This window comes from Mercenaria mercenaria, chromosome 7 (assembly GCF_021730395.1).
Source record: "Mercenaria mercenaria strain notata chromosome 7, MADL_Memer_1, whole genome shotgun sequence".
NCBI classification, from domain to species: Eukaryota; Metazoa; Mollusca; class Bivalvia; order Venerida; family Veneridae; genus Mercenaria; species Mercenaria mercenaria.
The window spans coordinates 80,259,849-80,274,170 of NC_069367.1; the positions used below are offsets into that span (position 1 = coordinate 80,259,849).

At 36.2% G+C, this 14,322-nt stretch overlaps 1 long non-coding RNA gene across 1 annotated transcript; it reads left to right on the forward strand.

The window, feature by feature from the left end:
- The first annotated feature begins 5,220 nt into the window (after nt 1-5,220).
- Nucleotides 5,221-6,039, forward strand: LOC128558693 (uncharacterized). The gene is made up of 2 exons (XR_008371858.1): nt 5,221-5,543; nt 5,785-6,039. It is a non-coding gene; the product is annotated as an uncharacterized LOC128558693 (long non-coding RNA).
- The last annotated feature ends 8,283 nt before the right edge of the window (nt 6,040-14,322 follow it).

Here is a 14,322-nt window from a genome sequence, read left to right on the forward strand (position 1 = left end):
GACTAAGTGGGCGGGTGAATAAGGAAAATGGCGTGAAAAAATTTAGTTTCGCATACTGGTGGATTCAAATTATTCTCATTTTCATAATGAAGTGATAGTATGAGAGACTTTGTCAGGGAAACTTAGATCATAAACCACTAAAGTGTGTGTCTTTTACCGGAAATATTTTCTTGCATAAAATATGAATCCCACGTTTCTGTTAATTTTCATTCAGAACTGATTTTATTCTTCTTAAAGGAAATGTAAGTTACAGACATTTGTAATGGGTCCTGATGTGTGCTGTCGCTACGTCTTCTCCTTCTTCATCTTCTTCGTCTTTTCCGCCTTATGAGACGAACCGCATATAATGCGTCAAATCCTCCACCAAGTGAATAGAACAATTGTAATATGATGTGTAATTTTATACTGAGCACACTGTTTAACTTTCTACTCTGAGCTTGTAAAATGCTTGATTTAAGTCTATCAGATAGTATGAGAATTTGGGGGTAGTCCCGTGCCGAACTATGCTGATACAAACTTATTCTTCAAATTTATATGTCTATTTCTTTCAGTATGAAGTCTGAACACTTAATCTTTTACAAACTGATTCTAAATCACAGAGTTTCTGTATAGCTTTATTATTATACCTGTCAACATTCAACACCCGCAAACAGTCAATTATTAAAGTAACTTTCTGAAAATCTTCCAGATGATTCCAGTTAAGTTCACTGATTGCAGATAGTTCGTATAAGATATCATTCACTGCAGGTGTTCTCGCGTAACAGTTTCACAATACAACAAAAAATTTCCATTGTCTCGTTACCCGAACGACAAAGATTACGGATCAACTACATTTTGGTTGAATGTCGCCCTATTACTTTGCAGAATGTATGTTCCAGAGATAAATTTGAGTTTCAATACAGCTCTGTTTGCATCATTTGTGGACTTAGCTTCAATTTGTAAGTTAGGATGGGGTTTCCCTGGTTGAATTATAGAACAATTAAGGTACTTTAATGACTTTAAGCCATTAGATTGCATAACTATTTAAGATTTCCAATGTTTGTCCACAACATAGTGAACAGTCCTTTTTCCAGTGGAATTTACTTTTGGGGTTGTCTAGAAGTCCTTCCGGATCTCTAAAGTCATACAGACAAAAATCTTGGACAGTTCAATAAACCAGCTATTACTATCTGGATGCTTGACAAGTAGTTGTCTTTTAGCCAGTCGTTTTTCGTTTTTCCATATCTAATAATTCTTTCTGTTTTGATAATTCAGGATCTATAGTTGGTTCTGTTTGAGTATACGAATTACAGAGTAGTTGTGCTGGCGACCTTGAATGTTTGTTTTCATTAAGTTGGAGTTGAGCATTGGTGCCATAACATTACATGTATATACTGTCTCTCGCTCTTACCTTCATCGTACTTGACACACTCGGGATGACATTCAGCATTACATACTTGACAGCTCTCTTTGGATTTCCCAAATGCAGTTTGGCAGACATGTTTCATCTCTATCTGTTTCTTCTTGAATGATCGCTGCTGCCCCATTACCCGATATACCTATAGCTTGCCCTAGAATACTAAAAAGATGAGGGGGCGGCATATATTACATGTAAAATCGTTATCAGTACTTCACTCTAAACGCTCTATTTCCTCTGGTGTGCTCTTTTGACATCTGAAAGTGCAGCCAGTGACCAACTTTCATACAGTATACACCTTTAGCCCTGCACTTCATTTAGCACTTGAGACAGCTTATATCCTCCTTCAGGGTATCCTCACCACCCTCTGCATCCCTTGAAATCTCACGGTTAGACCGGGATTTATATTTAGATAAAATCGGTACCTTTCCGCCACAGTTAGTATCACCTGGCGCTCCTGACAGATGTCTGTGTTGACTTTCTTGTTTAATCTTCAACATTCTCTCCAAGTTATCTACAAGCATCTGATTGATTGATCTCCTCTGTGTTTACAGTTTGTCCAGCAAAGGTTACAGAATCTACAATGTTCTTCAAAATGTTAATGTCGCGATCATAAGACATGTGAGGATTGCTTCCATTTATGAGTATTCGGCATCTCTGTAAATATATAATTATGTAGTGTGTATTCATCATTAACACGTATGGTAAAAGAAACAATGTTGTGACCTTTTTTGTCAGTTTCTTCTCGAACATTAGCTACCCCTTTGCTTGTAGGAAAAATTTTGTAACATTGCAAACAGGCTTCCTAAATTAATTCAAAAGTTGCCGCATCTAGAGTGAGAACAATACCACCTCCGGTTATTTCGCTCATAATAGACTTCTCTCTTTAAGCTGCCTCAAGCTTCTTTGTTTTTTTCCACATTAAGTGTATAGTCCTTTTTAAAACCGCAGCCTTAGTCTAACCTTTATCTTGCTTACTTGTAACCATTCTCTTTCCTTCTTCACACCCACCACCCCTCTTCACTGGAGCAAGTGTGTGTATCATGATTGCTGTGGTGCCTTAGCTCTATCACTACCCGCACCGTCGATGCTTAAAGTAGTCTATACAAAGTACTTAATACGTAATAGCGAGTTTGAATGAAAGTAAACAACTGTTCTACGGCGTAGAGGTTTCTACTGGGTAGAATGCTCTTTATATAAGAAGGATTATTCTCGTTATCAGTCACCAGCACTGACTGAGTTCAAGACTCATGTAGGTAACAATGAGGCTTGATAAAGCTTATAAGCAGAGAGTGTTTACCAAGAATCCTGACGACGCAGAGTGATAAATAACTGTGATAGGTGTATCAAACAATATTGATTTCTCGTTACTTACAAAATTCCTGTCCTCAGCCGGCGGTTGTGGTTGATACGGTTGTCATCTCTTCTATTTAAAGAACTTTATATACAGCGGGAATTTCTACGCCGTAGAGCAGTCGTTTATATTTCATCAAGCACGTGATGTTTTATCTTGCATAGTCTACTTTCAGCAGTTGGAACTGAGAGCAGCTGAGAGCTACTGAGTGCTGTGGTTCCTCTTTAATCTAGTTCCAAACCGCGGTTATAGGTTGGAAGCCGAGTTTTGTCTACCAAGAAACTAGACGACGAACTGTGAGTGATAAACAAGTAATCCTTATTCTACAAGCTCTGTACTTAGTGTTATCTACATAAGTCTTGGACTCAGTCAGTGATAGTGGTTGATTTAGTCGTCGGCTCATTTCATACATGGTATATCCTACACAGTGGAAATCAGTACGCCGTAGTACAGTCGTTTACTTTATTATTCAAGCGAGTAATTACGTTTTATCGTGCGTAGATTATTAATCAGCAGTCAGATGTGGTAACAGCCGTGAGCTGTATGCTGTGTTTCTACTCCAGTATAGCTCGAAACCACGGTGTTATAAGCAGGGTGCGTAACCGCGAGTGATAAATAAGAACATTACCATTTCTTATGATATAAACTCCAAAATGGGTTTTGAAAAAAAGTTGAATTGAAAAGGATGTAGTTGTGGGAAGAGATTGAAGAGTGATTTTTGTGCGGGAAAAAGTGAAAAAATGACTGGAAAAAGACCCACCCCCTCTTAAAATGGGGTATTTTAATGGGTTTAATGGAAGAAGATAAGGAGTGCTAGGGTAGCGCTTTGGAGTGATCAGTAACAAGGAAAGACATAACTGTGCCCGTTGAAGGAATTTCGCCATCGACCACTCCAAGGCGGTGCCCTACTGTATTCGTTCGCTTTTGTCTTTTGTTGGAAGAATGTATGGAAAGCGCAATGACTTTCACGATAACAATAAAAACATTGTTCGGGGAGACAATCCGAATTACATATATTCCGATTTGGAAAAAAGAAAAAGAAAAGAAAAATGATAAGAAAATAAAGCATTGAGACAGTTGGTTGAGTTGGTATTTGTGTGCTGATGCGAAGTGATGAAATAAACTCAAACGTTTCTGTTTTTAGTGAATCCCGGCAGACACGTTGCGTTCCAAGAAAACTTGGATCCTAATGTTTATATAGGAATGAATTTTGACCCCTCGTAACGTGTTACTGGGAAACAGGTACAACAGAAAATACATCACTGTGCCCAGTGAAGGAATTTTGCTATTGACTTTTCTAAGGCGGTGCCCCATTGTGTTCTTTTTTAATGATAGTGCAATAAAGGAAATAGCAACCAAGCCGGTGTGCACTTTAAAGTGTAAGACAACGAAAAGGACAATTCGACAATACAGCTGCAACCAAGACCAAAAAAAAATATATTTGCATAAATTGACTTTTCGCAAGTATGAAAAACAGTGTGTGGCCTTGTTGAGATCAAACAACATGGGTCCGGTTTCCTATCCAGACGGTGATGCAGATACACTCTGTTCGTGTAATTTGATACTTTGGAGAGGTTATATAGAGTCAGGTTCAAATACTTTACACAAAGGGATCTGCAACGCGAGTAAAATATTTTAAACTTAGGCTTACATTAATGGTTGCTGAGTTTTTGTTAAAAACAACAACAACATTTAATTTTTGGAACTGCATTTAACCAATGTTTTAAACATTTTGCGAGGTCAGGGAAGATATCTGGATCTTGGATATATATTTGTTTTGCATGAAGTGATTATGATTCTAGCTCTTACGAAGTAACATTTTCGCTGTTTTATTTCGAATAGTGGACTTGAAAACTTCATATTTTATACATTTCAGGTGGATGTTTTAGCTGTGTTGAAGAGGCATGCATAACTGACTACGATTTATCCTTTGGACGTATTTATGTTCATTGTCGAAGTATGAAATAAAGATTAGAAGATACGTATAATATATTGTGTTGATAATATGTTGGGTCACAAGTAAAATTCCAACGTAAAATAGTAAATTAAGGGTAGAATGCAGTCGTAAACATGTTGGGTTATGGTTAGATTGTGGTTGGGTTAAGGTTGTATCATGGTTGGATATTGGTTGGATTCTCGACGTTGTATCGACGTCGTATTAGGACGTCTAAAAAACTTTAAAATCCAACTATAATCCGACGTTGATCCGACGTCGGGGTCCAACGTCGGTACAACGTCAATACAACGTCTTTTGTTTGCTAGGTGGAGAATGCGTGACTAATAGACAACATGTGTAGAGAAGACCCAGGGTTATAAAGTTTTACGAGTACATGTTCAATGCATATTGATTTCCTGTGTAAAATTTATTATCATTATTATTGTCATTATTATTATTATTTTGATTATGAAAGTAGACCGTCTTTGATACGAAATTTCGGTAAAGAAAAAAGATTATGATTTTTAATATCCAATGAAATATTTTTATCAGTTTTGTGCTCATTTTCAAGACTGTGAGAACAAGTAATTATTCTATATTATTTAAATAATAATTCGACACCAAATAGTTGTTTAACTTAGAACAGCATTTCATTCTCTTATCAGTCCGACCAGAATCCAACGTCGTATAGACATCTAAATCTAACGTCGACTAGACGTCGTGAATATGACGTTGAACAGACGTTGTATTTTGGTCGCCAACGTCGCGACCAAAATCCAAAGTTGTTTCAACGTTGTGTCGACGTCAGGTGTTTGCTGGTTATAGACTCTAGCAGTAATGACCACAGCAGAAATCGTGTAATCTTTTCACAAATACTATTGAATTTAAACGAAATAAAATGTTAAAATATTACAGTTACAGTCATATATTTTGATTTTTTCATACTTGCTCTAAGGTTTAGACTTCATTCGCTTTCGTAGATCTAAATGTTTCGAAATTCATTTTTCACTGTCGAGTGTTATGCTACGTTTATGTGTGCGAAAGAATAAGCTGTCATAAACGCTGACTGACTAATGTTCCGTGTCATTTTTTTTTCAGAGCTATGTTGTCAAGTGATGATGTGATTTGTACTAGACAACATAACATACAGCAGTGGAACAGAGACAGACTTATTTAACAGTTCAAAATATTAGACTCTGATTTAGTCAAATAAGACGGGTTTAACAATCACGTGCACTACATGACAATTTTCCGCTTTATAGAGGGAACACGACTCAATGCATGATTTTGTCATAGTGATGAATTATAATACAAAAAAAAAAACGATTAAATAAACTCGCATCAAAACTTGAACATTTGCTTCTTCTTTTTATTAGCTCACTAGCGCACGAAGTGCTCAAGTTGAGCTATCGTGACCGGTCGTTGTCCGACATCCGTACGCGTACGTCGTGCATCGTCTGTCAACACTTGCCTTGTGAACACTACAGAAAATGTGTGTCTTCTTGATCTCTTGGTCAAGTTTTAAACCGAGTCGTGTGAGGCCAAAAACTACGTCACTAGGTACACTAAGCACAGCAAGATCAGCTCTGGTGAGCGATAAGGACATCTTAATTGGCCCTCTCGTTTTATATGACTAACGCCTAATTCACCCTATATCGACTTCCCTCTCAGCACTAATCACCCGCACAGCTCATTTTCACTTTCAATCAGGGGTAATTGGTCTTTTACATTTACCATGCCAAAAATACTCAAACCCTATAACTAACACCGTTTAACTTAAACTCTTTTACTCGTGGGACCAATCACCCTAGAAGCCGATTTCGCTTTGGAGATTCTTGAAATGAATGTCCTGTTCTCGATTTTCCATTTTAAATGGATCAAATTTGGTCCAAAGATTTGCAGATTTATTCATTTTACAGTTTAATCAGTAGATTATTTGAATTTTTCCGAGTAACCAACTGCTGCGCATATCGTTATGTTATATTATTCTTTAAAAAAGAATGAATGTGTAATTTGTAAGATTTCAGTTAACTATGAAGTATCTTTGCAATAACTGAGATTAATATCAACAAACTGTTACAGTTAATGACGATGGATAGTTGTGATTAAATGTTTTGACAATAACATTTATCCTTGCCTTGGGAAATATTATTAAATATACTGGGCGTAATTGAAAAGTTACCACTTAATATATACCTCTTTTACTTTATTATACAATATCGGCGTCACTTTTTCATGGCCTGTGTGCGGTCTATTACTCATAGACCCTGTCTGATCATGTCTCCTAACCCATTTAATGACTGTAAGGTTAGAACAGCACATACGACGTGCAATTTCACGACATGAAAGTTCGGTGTCAACTAGGCCCGATGTCGTTGATCGTGCCTTAAACGTGACATTCTTAGCAATGATATTCTGGTTATTTTCACGTATTCCTTTTAGTCTGTCGACTTACTTTCAAGTGCGATGAATGATTTGTGATAGAATTTTCGTACATGTCGACATTGCTGAAAAAAGTCATTTTGCACGTGCAGCCCGTGCCTCAAATGCAGTTAATCGAATTTGACAAATCTTTACACCGGTGACGTCTCAGTTGCGTCAAAAATGTAGTCGTGTTATGCTTTTAACACAGTCCAATGCGATTTTTAAAATATAAGAGCCAATAGGGTGGTAACTTTTCAGTGACGCTGAGCATAGTTAACAAGTGAATTATGTTTAGTTGCTAACAATATTCACATCTGTTGCGAAACATTATAAGAATAGAAGAAAAAAGTAAATTCTATATTCATGCAAACTTGGTTACATGATATAAAACCTTACAATAAATTTGATGTCAACATAACCAATAATCAAAACTAGAAGATGCTTTTGTAAGAAAGCGCCCCCAATGCCTTTAAATGATAGCTGTATGTACTTGCACGCAAAACTTTAAGCAAGGTGTGACGCCGACGGCAGGGTGAGTAGACAAGATTAGTTCAACGGTGGAACGTAGTATGACATGAAATGGATATTTTGGACTTTGGTTCAAGGTGTGAATAAAATTTGAAAAATAATGGATTTGTTGTAAACACAGTAAAAACGGAAAAAAATTGTTAGGGACTTTTTCATAGACAAGCTAAATATAGCAGAGGAAACTGTACGAAATTTGAAAATAGAACGAGTTCATCGCATGTGAACCATTATGGGTGAATCGAATGAGCCAGGGCAAATCGGACGTGCAACAAATGGTCCAAAGCATCGAAGAATTATGTGTTAATTCAGCTACTATAAGGACAAGGAAATGGTTTAACTGCAAAGCAAAATCTCAAGGACACCCCCTATAATATCACTGAACAGTACCCACCGGAAGTTGCAGCGAACAGGCGAAAGTTAGTTCCCAAAATGAAGGAGGCGAGAAAGTCTGGACACAAGTCATGGATAGCGTATGACACCCTATACGTGGACGGAAAAGCGATCAAAGATACATAGGGAAGACACGGTGGGCTGAAATGTCTTAGTTGGAAATGTAATGGATTGACTGAGCGTAATAAAATTGTGAATTTGTTAACCTGCTTACAGAACATGATATTGTGATTTTGACAGAATCTTGGACTGGAAAAACTTCAAATATTGACCTGGATGGATATTATTGTTACAATTTTTATAGGAAAGTTAAACATAGAAACGCTAAGAGAAACAGTTGTGGAATAGTCATCTATATACGAAACGATATTAAAGGGGGCATTTCAATAGTGAAAAATAGGCATGACACTATCGTGTGGATGAAATTAGACAAAGACTTTTTTTGGCACCGACAGCGATATATTCATAGCAGATGTATATATGTGGAGCGACGCATCCCCTATAACCAATGTTATAGATGTAGACCTATTCGAATGCTTTCAAAACGATATTTATTTCTTCGAAACTAAAGGGACTGTACTCGTCGTCGGAGATTGTAATGCCAGAACTTCATGCAAACCGGATTATATATTGTTTGACAGGCTTGTCCCAGAATTAGACGATAGTGATTATTATACAGATATACCCATACAGAGATTTTCCATGGACAATGTATGCAAGGTAACAAATTATGCGATTTGTGTAAGGGGACATCACTAAGAATTGCTAACGAGCCTTTGGGTAGCGATGTTGGTAAAGGTGCATTTACATGTTATAATAGGAATGGTAGCAGTGTAATTGATTATCTACTTTTAAAAGAACAAAACTTTAATATCGTCGAAGATTTCAAAGTATGTGACTTTAATATTTTCAGTGACCATACACCCATTAGTTTCAAATTATGTAGCAACATGACAGAATGTAATAACAGAGTCCGTAAAACAGAGCTCATTAAATGGCATGACGAAGAAAAATAAAAATATCGTGCTGCCTTGTTTGAAAATATCATTTGAACTTTTGATAATTCGCTAGAAGGAATAGGCGATGATCAAGCGTCCATCAACGGTATGGTTGCTGATTTTACGAACATTGTCCGAGATGCTGCAGACCCAATTTTTCGGAGAGGTATTTATAAAAGACATCAATTTAATAACGCTAATGTAGACGATAGTAGCAAATGGTTTGATGTAGAATGGAAAACTGCAAAAAGATCATACAAAGACGCTTTATTGATATTTAATAGCACATATAGTGATGCAGATAGAATAGAACTATGTAGACGTAAAAATATATATAAGAATCTTATAAAGAAAAAACGTAGATCTTACAGATTTAAACAAACTAAAGATTTTGAAAGTCTTAAAAAATGTACACCTCGCGAGTTTTGGAGATATTTTAAAAATTATCAGTCTGGAAGCGCTAGTGATATTCCCCTTGATGAGTTTAAATCATATTTTGAAGATATGTTTTCAAATGTAAATACTTATATGCATGATGAGGCTGAAGAGTTCAATGTTACACATAATTTTAACATTGATATTCCTGTGTACGCGGAACAAGATGCACAAATATCTTATTCAGAAGTATGTAATGCAATCAAACGGTTAAGCAAACATAAAGCAGCGGGAGAAGATCAGTTGTTAAAACAAAATGATATTTTAGCTGGATATAACTGTATTGTTTAATAAGATTTTGAATACAGGTTGTTTCCCTGAACAATGGACAAAACGTATTATCATTCCTTTACATAAAAAGGGAGATAAATATAATGTTAACAATTACAAAGGTATTACCCTGCTAAGCAATTTAGGGAAATTATTTACATCAGTGTTAAATGCTCGCATTAGCAAGTGGGCTGAACATAATAATATTATATCTGATGCACAGTTTGGTTTTAGGAAAGGTCGATCAACTATAGATGCTGTATTTATTTTAAACTCACTGCTACAGAAGTTTATTAACGGAAACAAACGTTTGTATTGTTGTTTCATTGATATGAAACGTTGTTTTGATTCCATTCAAACAAATGCACTGTGGTAATGGGCCTTAATGGGAAAATATTACGCATTATTAGATATGGTAATTTTAGCTACAAACCCAGTTGATATCATTTGATAAATTGTATGATTATTGCAATACATGGGGCCTCGAAGTAAATGTTGCTAAAACCAAGTGTGTCGTTTTTAGGAAACGAGGATGTTTACGCAATGAAAAACGCAATGGAGAAACCTGGTTTTGTGGAAATGATTTATGTGTGCTTGAAACTGTTAACTATTTAGGTGTCACTTTTTATTATACTGGAAACTTTGCACTAAATACCCAAACTCTGTATGGAAAAGTCCTCAAAGCCATGAATACACTTGTTGCAAATCTAAAGAAACATGAATCTTTACCAAAGATAGCTTCGCAGCTGTTTGATTCATTTGTTCTGTCTACATTAAACTACGGGTGCGAAATATGGGGATTTTCCAAATCTAAACATTTAGAAAATCTACATGTTAAATTTTGTAAAACTCTACATGTATTAGGGGTTAGACAGTCATCGTGCAACGTTTTTGTATATGGCGAATTGGGTAGATGCCCGGTATACATCAATAGATATGTACATATTATAGACTGTGTAATAGCGATAATGTTATTAAGAACGCTACTGTAGAATCAGACATATCAGATTGTCTGAATGGCAAATCCAACTGGTTTACACATGTGCAAAACCTTTTGTCGAAATGTGTTTTTTTTTTTTTTTTTTTTTTTTTTTTTTTTTGTATAAATGGAATGAAATTGTAAATAATACAACTTTAGTTCATCATAATGATCAAGAATTTATCAATATATTGAAACAACGTTTGATAGATGAATTTATACAAGAATGGCGAGCTGATGTCAACAGTATGGAAGTTTTGACTTTGTACAAACGTGTTAAAGATACTCTGGAAATTGAACCATATTTAAACAATATTATATCTCGCAACCTACGTATTGTAATTACGAGGATTCGCATATCCGCACATAGTCTTAGAATACAAACTTGCAGATTTGGAAGAGACAGAATAGACAGAACTTTGACAGTTTGTCAAGTATGTAATAGTAATGAAATAGAGGATGAATTTCATTTTGTATTTAAATGCCATCCTTATCAAGAAATAAGATTAAAGTATATTAAGAATTATTACAGAAAGAAACCATGTATGTTTAAATTTACACAACTGTTGTCGTCCAGAGATATTTTGGGAATTGTGGGTACAACATGGCGGACGTGTTTTTCTACGTGGCAATATTTTGATGGACTTTTTGTGATTTGAACAATAAAAATGCATGCAAATATTAGCAATTATTTCGCAATGGCAAGTGATAAGCCTACGGACAGATTTACAAATAGGTTTGAGCCCCTTTCTGATGGATTTGAGGAGCAACGTGGAAAAAGAGCTCGCCGGTCCACAGGTGGCGGGTCTTTACACGGACAACAGGTAAATACACCTGTATTTCAACCATTTACGCATGTGAATGTGGAAGAACTTAAGAAACTGCCAAGTGACGAGAAACTAAATGCACTACTTGATGGTATGTCAAATTTGGGATTATTGAAATATAGACTAGATAATATTGAGTCGACAGTGTACATAAACTGTGCTAGACACGAGGTAACTGACCAACGCTTGAAATTACTTGAATATAGGTCAATCGATTTAGAGGTCCGGGCAAGAGAGCAAAATATCATTATAACAGGCATTACTGAGACTATTAACGAAAATTGTGTTGATATTGCTACGGATATCATAAAAAACCGCCTTGGTCTCGATCCAAAAACTTTTAACATCATGGATGCCTATAGATTAGGTAAAGTATTTAGGCCCCGTGCACCTCATCTTCCCCAGACCACTAAACCACAGCACAGATTTATTCTAGTGATATTTAGTCACAGAGTGGAAGTTGACTTTCTTATGCAAAATGCTTACAAATTAAAGAACATGAATATTGGGCTAACACGTGACTTCCCAAGGGAAATTAGTGACGCAAGGAAGGTACTTTGGCCTAGGTTTAAGGCAGAGCGGGCGAAACACGGTCCTAGGGATGTGCAAATTGTGTATCCTGCGGCTCTCAAAGTGAAAGGGAAAATCGTCCAGGACATGTTCCCAGACTGGTATGAGACACTTAGAGGTTCGCGCCATACCAGCGCCTCAAAACGTGTTGCAGAAACCATCAAAAAAAATTCAGACACTATGCGTCAAGTATTCGCTAACCAGTATGGCCAGACACCTACTGAACAAAATAATGACGATCCGCGTGCAAATTACAATGGCCCTGTGGTCATGGACACCATAGACTCGCACATAAACCATTCTTCGCCCCCTGGTGACCTGAATCATCACAACGAGGACCAAGTCTCAAACAAATCTGATTCTAACTTAAATGAAATGTGTGAACCAGAAAACAGGAATATTGACCGAGAAAACGGACAATCAATTCCCAGCGGTCAAGCCGTTGGCATTTCTCTTGACACGGTTCAACATCACTCATCGCCTGAGTCTTCGCGAGGCAAAGGCCCCTTACCAAGCAAATCTACTTCCGGTCGATCGGATATCGACCATCCTGACATAGATCATCCACCAGAGTGCCGGGATAGTGGTTTTGACAATTAGCACGTGCCGGGGACAGTGCGTAGGTGTAATGAGCACGTGCCTGGAACTGTTGACCCAGTTTTACATACAGTCGGAAGTAATTCAATCTCATCTGAACTCCGGAATGAAGGTAGTCGCGACGACGAAGTTATTTATTTATGTTCAAAATGTATAAACCTGCCAAGCACATCAAATTTTGTTATGTGTGAGCATTACAATTCTAGTGCATATTTTGATACAGATTCGGAAAATGTTTATTGTACGGATACAACTCCGTCGTTTTATGATACTGATGTTCAGAAAAATACTAAAACATGTAACTCTGAATACAGCTCTGAAAACCCCACGAGTATAAACAATTTAAAAATTGGTAGTTTGAACGTTTGTGGACTAAAGAACAGGTGTAATTATCCAGAATTCTTTGATTTAATTAAAAGCTACGACATTTTTTGTATAGAAGAAACAAAACTTGATATATATGATGTTATAAATGTACCTGGATATAAATTTTACTCAAAACCTAGGTCCGAAAAGTATTTTAAGAAATCTGGAGGACTTGGTGTTTTTGTGAAAAACACAGTTTCAGAAAATGTTGAAATACTGGAATCAAATAGTGAATATGTTTTATGGTTGAAAATTAAATGCACCATTCTCGACAGAGAAGATAACCTGCTTCTTGGAGCCGTTTACGTTCATTCGTTGCAATCTCGTTTTTATACAGAAGATGAGTTTTTTATTTTTGAAAATGATGTATCTGATAAATGTAGTTTGTATAAATATTGTATTTTGATAGGCGATGTCAATGCCCATACATCGTCTCTCCCTGATTATGTCAGTTTCGATAATTTTTTAACAGAACATTTTGACCTAGATGAAAATTTTGTAAGTGATTTCAATACTGCTGACTGGTTAGAGGAAAATAATTTGCAGTTAAAAAGAAACTCATCTGATAGTAAGATTAATGCTATTGGTTTAAAACTTTTAGAACTTTGTAAATGTAATAACCTTTTTATTGCAAACGGTAGAATTGGCGAAGACCGGTCAATCGGCAAATGTACTTTTAGGGAAACTTCTGTTATAGACTACGTGTTATTTTCTTGTCACAGTTTTAATTTTATCTCAGATTTTCAAATTATTGATGTAGATTATAAGAATCTTTCACTGGTCGCGGGTAAAGATGGGAATATCCGGCACGAGGGTAACTGTTTAGGCGGTAACGAGGCTTCCAGCCGAGTTACCACCTAAACAGTTACCCGAGTGCCGGATATTCCCATCTTTACCCGCGACCAGTGATTGATTCTTTTTCTTGCATACCGATTTCAAGAAATAATAATAAAAATAAAATCAATCGAACGGCTTTCCTTTTAGAACTATTTCTTATAGCAGTGTATTTAAACAAAGCGCGGGAAACCAACGTCCGTAAACAGGAAAGACGTCATGACGTTTCAAAACAAATAACAATGTTTAGTTCCGGTTTTGTTTTATCAGCTGCAGCGTAACGTTATGTATTTTTGATAAAATAACGTGATTTGAATCGGGAAATATACTATCAGGAACTAATAGGAACAGTCAAGGTATTGAATTTTTATTCCGTTTTTTAAATAAAATATAAATTACTACATAAATCTTCTACATA